The sequence below is a fragment of the Gopherus evgoodei genome, chromosome 2, assembly GCF_007399415.2.
Source record: "Gopherus evgoodei ecotype Sinaloan lineage chromosome 2, rGopEvg1_v1.p, whole genome shotgun sequence".
In the NCBI taxonomy this organism is placed as follows: Eukaryota; Metazoa; Chordata; order Testudines; family Testudinidae; genus Gopherus; species Gopherus evgoodei.
Window position 1 is genome coordinate 129,642,801 of NC_044323.1, and position 6,246 is coordinate 129,649,046.

At 43.1% G+C, this 6,246-nt stretch overlaps 1 long non-coding RNA gene across 1 annotated transcript; it reads right to left on the minus strand.

Moving 5' to 3' along the window:
- Window positions 1-247: 247 nt before the first annotated feature.
- Window positions 248-5,872, minus strand: LOC115644939. The gene is made up of 3 exons (XR_003998640.1): window positions 5,852-5,872; window positions 5,030-5,032; window positions 248-387 (listed from the first exon to the last, which is right to left on the minus strand). It is a non-coding gene; the product is annotated as an uncharacterized LOC115644939 (long non-coding RNA).
- Between the last annotated feature and the right edge of the window lie 374 nt (window positions 5,873-6,246).

Genomic DNA, 6,246 nt, shown 5'->3' on the forward strand with positions numbered 1-6,246 from the left:
CAGAGACCAACACCTACAAAATCTCCACCAAGCATTCTCAAAACTACAATACCTGCACGAGGAAATAAGCAAACAGATCAACAGAGCCAGACGTGTACCCAGAAGCCTCCTACTGCAAGACAAACCCAAGAAATCGGCCAAACTGGACAGTCCCTATTATAAAAGGATAAATGGACACAAATCAGATATTAGTAATGGCAATATACAAAAACCTGTAGGAGAACACTTCAGCATCCCTGGCCACACTATAGCAGACTTTAAGGTGGCCATCCTGCAGCAAAAAAACTTCAGGATCAGACTTCAAATAGAAACTGCTGCGCTTCAGTTTATATGCAAATTTGAAACCATCAGCTCAGGATTAAACAAAGACTGTGAATGGCTTGCCAACTCCCTTGGTTTTCACACTTCAACTGCTAGAACAGGGCCTCATCCTCCCTGATTGAACTAACCTCATTATCTCTAACGTGCTTGTATATAAATACCTGCCCCTGGAAATTTCCACTACATGCATCTGACGAAGTGGGTGTTCACCCACGAAAGCTCATGCTCCAAAATGTCTGTTAGTCTATAAGGTGCCACAGGATTCTTTGCTGCTTTTAGGTTGACAGGGTTACTCCTGAGGAGTCCAGTGACACAGTTACAATTAAACTGTCTCTGCATCATGGGCTTTCCACTACTGTGGCAGCCTGGAAAGTCAAGAGCCTGTCCCTCTCCAGTCCCTGCCTCTCCTATTTCCTGCCCCAACTGCCTCTGGTATGCTACTAGGATGGAGAAGAGAAAGTAATTAGAACCTGTATCTCTTCCCCACCCTAATCAAGGGCCCAGTCTTGTAAGATGCTAAATACATCATAGAAGGTTCTGAGTACACTCAAATCCCATTAAGGCCAATGAGAGCTGAAGAAGTTGAGCACCTTGCAGGATTGGGTATAGAGAAAGCTGTTGCCTGGTCTACTGATTATCTATTGATTATATTGTCTGTATTGATTACTTAAGAATCCCCAATTAACAAATTAAACCTCTGAGTTTTGATGGATACTAGTCCCTAAATCAAGCACAGTAGCATTAGAAATACCAATGTGCACAGCTGCCACACTCACAAATTTGTAATAGTTTTATTAACAAAGTTCGTAAAAACAAATATTTCAATTGAAACAAGAATGTAACAGTAGTGCAATATTAATTTGTCGTCCAGAGTCCTATCATATGCATACTCACACAATTCTTGTGGAGACCTAGAGGTGGGAAGGCAGATGGTGGTCCACAGGGGTCCTATCCTGTCTCTGGCATGTTAAGTGAGTCCAGTGGTCAAGGTCTGTCAGCTTAGATTATAGTTGGGTCTTTTAGAGGGTCAGAGGGATGTTGTGAATATTCATAAGAACGTATGGCCTTCTTTGCCCTGACTAAGTTCTGTCACCCTAATAATGTTGGGGTGTCCTATTCTATTCTATAGATTAGTGCATTAATTATCCCACTCTTATTAGCATATACATCAATTAGTTACTATGGCAATTTTGCTATTAGACATCTGATAATGTTCCTATCCCACAATATCCACACTGGCATCAACTGACGTCTTGCAGTTGCGTGTCTCCAGTCTTTGGGCAGAGGAAGAAGCGTTCTCCCCTGGGTGACTACAGACACTCTGAGGGGAAAAGAGGTGTGGTGAAGGAGCACCTGTGGCCCCATCCAGTCTTCTTTGTGTTGCTGTTTTCTCCTTCTGTCTAGGTACTTATATGGCCTTCATCACCACAATAATCTGAACACTTCACATTCATTAATGTAGTTATTTTCACAATACTCCTTTAAAGTGGGGAAGAACATCAACCCCAACAGACACTCAGATCCTCAAAGATATTGAGGCTCTTCACTCCAGTTGAAGGAATTAAATGCCTCAACATCTTTGAGTATTGGGCCCAAGTGACTTCCCCAAGTTCACACAGGAAGTCTGTGGAAGAGAAGGGAATTGCTCCAAAAGAAGAAAGTCAAGGAAAGCGTGGGCACCTTAGTGAATGAGGGATGCAATCCAGTGACAGAGGATTTGGAAAAAGCTCATGTACTCAATGCTTTTTTTGCCTCTGTCTTTATGAAAAAGGTCAGCTCTCAAACTACTGTACTGGGCAGCACAGTATGGGGAGGAAGTGACCAGCCCTCTGTGGATAAAGAAGTGGTTCAGGACTATTTAGGAAAGCTGGATGAGCACAAGTCCTTGGGGCTGGATGCACTGCATTTGAGGGTACTAAAGGAGTTGGTGGATGTGATTGCAGAGCCATTGGCCATTATTTTTGAAAACTCATGGCGATTAGGGGAGGTTCTGGAAGACTGGAAAAAGGAAAGGAGGAGGATCCGGTGAATTACAGGCCAGTCAGCGTCATCTCAATCCCTGGAAAAAATCATGGAGCAGGTCCTCAAGGAATCAATTCTGAAGCACTAAGAGAAGAGGAAAGTGATCAGGAACGGCCAGCATGGATTCACCAAGGGCAAGTCTGCCTGACTAACCTAATTGCCTTCTATGAGGAGATAACTGGCTCTGTGGATGAGGGGAAAGCAGTGGATGTGTTATTCCTTGACTTTAGCAAAGCTTTTGATATTGTCTAACACAGTATTCTTGCCAGCAAGTTAAAGAAGTATGGGCTGGATGAATGGACTATAAGAAGGATAGAAATCTGGCTAGATCGTCGAGCTCAATGGGTAGGGATCAATGGATCCATGTCTAGTTGGCAGCCAGTATCAAGTGGAGTGCCCCAAGGGTCAGTCCTGGAGCCGGTTTTGATCAATATCTTCATTAATTAGCTGGAGGATGGTGTGGATTGCACCCTCAGCAAGTTTGCAGACGACACTAAACTGGGAAGAGAGTAGATAGGCTGGAGAGTAGGGATAGGATACAGGGGGACCTAGATAAATTAGAGGATTGGGCCAAAAGCAATCTGATGAGGTTCAACAAGGACAAGTGCGGAGTCCTGCACTTAGGAAGGAAGAATCCTATGCACTGCTACAGACTAGGGACCAAATGGCTAGGCAACAGTTCTGCAGAAAAGGACCTAGGGGTTACAGTGGAAAAGAAGCTGGATATGAGTTAGCAGTGTGCCCTCGTTCCAAAGAAGGCTAACGGTATTTTGGGCTGTAAAAGTAGGAGCATTGCCAGCAGATCAAGGGATGTGATCATTCCCCTCTATTGGGCATTGGTGATGCCTTATCCAGAGTACTGTGTCCAGTTTTGGGCACCATGGTACAAGAAGAATGTGGAAAAATTGGAAAGATTCCAGCAGAAGGCTACAGAAATGATTATAGGGGGCTGTAGCATATGATTTATGAGGAGAGACTGAGGGAAGTGGGATTATTTAGTGTGCAGAAGAGAAGAATGAGGGCGGATTTGATAGCTGCTTTCAACTACCTGAAAGGGGGTTCCAAAGAGAATGAATCTAGACTGTTCTCAGTGGTAGCAGATGACAGAACAAGGAGTAATGGTCTCAAGTTGCAGCGGGGGAGACTTAGGTTGGACATTAGGAAAAATTTTTTCACTAGGAGTGTGGTGAAGCACTGGAATGGGTTGTCAAGAGAGGCGGTGGAATCTCCTTCCTTAGAGGTTTTTAAGGCCAGACTTGACAAAGCCCTGGTTGGGATGATTTAGATGGGGTCCTGAGGTCCCTTCCAACTTGATATTCTATGATTCTATGAACACAGATCTCCTCAGTCCTAAGGCAATAACCTTAACCAGTAGACAACCCTTCAGTAGTCTAAAGCTTTTGTTTTTAGGTAGCCATTGCTGCCCCAGATCCTACAGCTGTGGCTCTCCTTGGTCCTATTGTATAAACCTACACTACCATTTATCTCTGGAAAGACAGAGAGAGGAGACGGTCAGTTACGGACCCCTAAACATCTAGGTTTAGTATTGGACATTTGTTTACAAAAGTCCTCAAAAACATTCCAGATAAGGCTCACCTAAACTAACATGCTGATAAATAACAGCAAAACTCCTTGCTGTTAGCATATAACATTAACAATATGAACAAGTACAAATAAAGTCAATGAAAAAGAACTATTCATATTCAGGAAGCAACAAATCAGGTATAACTTATTCATCAGAACCATTTAACTTATCATATATCATGACCCCATTTCTTTTTATTAAAGTTCTCGGTAAGAAGTATTTTGACAATATGCTGTTCAAAAATATACATGTATACAATGCTTGTAGCTTCAATACTTACACATAATTTGTCAGGGGAAAGCACAGATGCATTAATACCTAGCGAAGTAAATTCAGATCCAAGAATCAGAGATATTTGTTGTCTTGCTTGTCTCAAATTAGGATATGAATTAATTTCTTTACCTTATGCGCCAGAATCCCTTTCTATCTCCAGATTGACTGCACAATTCTTTCCTTATCAGTAACAGTCAGAATTAGAGTTAAGCAAGAACTAAGTAAGGTTGTTGGAGACATGATCTTAATATTTAGGGCCAGTTCCTGGTACTCTCATTTATATTGGACCAGAACTTCTTAATCCTTTTAGTGAGCAGTTAATCAAACAAGCAATCATATTGACTTCAGTGGGCATACTCATGCAATTAACTGCTCACTAACGGGAATAAGGAGTTCACAATCTGGTCCAAAGAGCAGAACTTTAAGAGTAGAACTTTAAGTAAGTATTGCCACTGGTTGCTGAGCTCTGTGCCTTTATCCTTACACACAACTATTTCAAATTTGATGACAATATATACCTCCAGATCAGTGGCACTGCTATGGGCAACTGCATGGCCCCACAATATGCCAACATTTTTATGGCTCACCTGGAACAACGCTTCCTCAGCTCTCGTCCACTCATGCCCCTTCTCTTCCTACGCTACGTTGATGACATCTTCATCATTTGGACCCCTGGGAAGGCCACTCTGGAAAAATTCCACCACGATTTCAACAGCTTCCACCCCACCATCAACCTCAGCCTGGACCAATCTACACAGGAGGCCCACTTCCTAGACACCATGGTGCAAATAAGTGATGGTCACATTAACACCAGCCCATACCGAAAACCTACTGACTGCTATGCCTACCTTCATGCCTCCAGCTTCCATCCGGGGCACATCACATGATCCACTGTCTACCACCAAGCACTGAGACCAACACCTACAAAATCTCCACCAAGCATTCTCAAAACTACAATACCCACACAAGGAATTAAGCAAACAGATCAACAGAGCCAGACGTGTACCCAGCAGCCTCCTACTGAAGACAAGACCAGAAAAGAAACCAACAGAACTTCACTGGCCATCACATATAGTCTCCAGCTAAAAACCTTCCAACGCATAATCAGGGATCTACAACCCATCCTGGACAATGATCCCTCACTTTCGCAGACCTTGGGTGGCAGGCCAGTCCTCACTCACAGACAACCCACCAACCTGAAGCATATTCTCACCAGTAACTACACACCGGACCATAGTAACTCTAACTCAGGAACCAACCCATGCAACAAATCACAATCCCAACTCTGCCCACATATCTACACCAGTGACATCATCACTGGTTCATTCATCTGCACGCCCACCAATGTAATATACGCCATCATATGCCAGCAATGCCCCTGTGCTATGTACATCGGTCAAACTGGACAGTCCCTATTATAAAAGGATAAATGGAAACAAATCAGATAGTAGGAACGGCAATATACAAAAACCTGTAGGAGAACACTTCAATCTCCCTGGACACACAATAGCAGATTTAAAGGTAGCAATCCTGCAGCAAAAAACCTTCAGGACTAGACTTCAAAGAGAAACTGCTGAGCTTCAGTTCATCTGCAAATTTGAAACCATCAGCTCAAGATTAAACAAAGACTGTGAATGGCTTGCCAACTACAAAACCAGTTTCTCCTCCCTTGGTTTTCACACCTCAACTGCTAGAAGAGGGCCTCATCCTCCCTGATCGAACTAACCTCATTATTTCCAGCCTGATTCTTGCTTGCATACATATACCTGCCTCTGGAAATTTCCAGTACATGCATCCGACGAAGTGGGTATTCACCCACGAAAGCTCATGCTCCAATATGTCTGTTAGTCTATAACGTGCCACAGGACTCTTTGCTGCTTTCACAGATCTAGACTAACATGGCTACCCTTCTGATACTGAAACCAAGGTGACTACAGAGTAAGATACTAATAAAGGTGAATAAGGGTAAGGGTGATGAAGGACCTAGGTCCTATGAATATGCACTCCTGTTTAGGATAGTATTTAAGCATATGCTTAAACTCTAG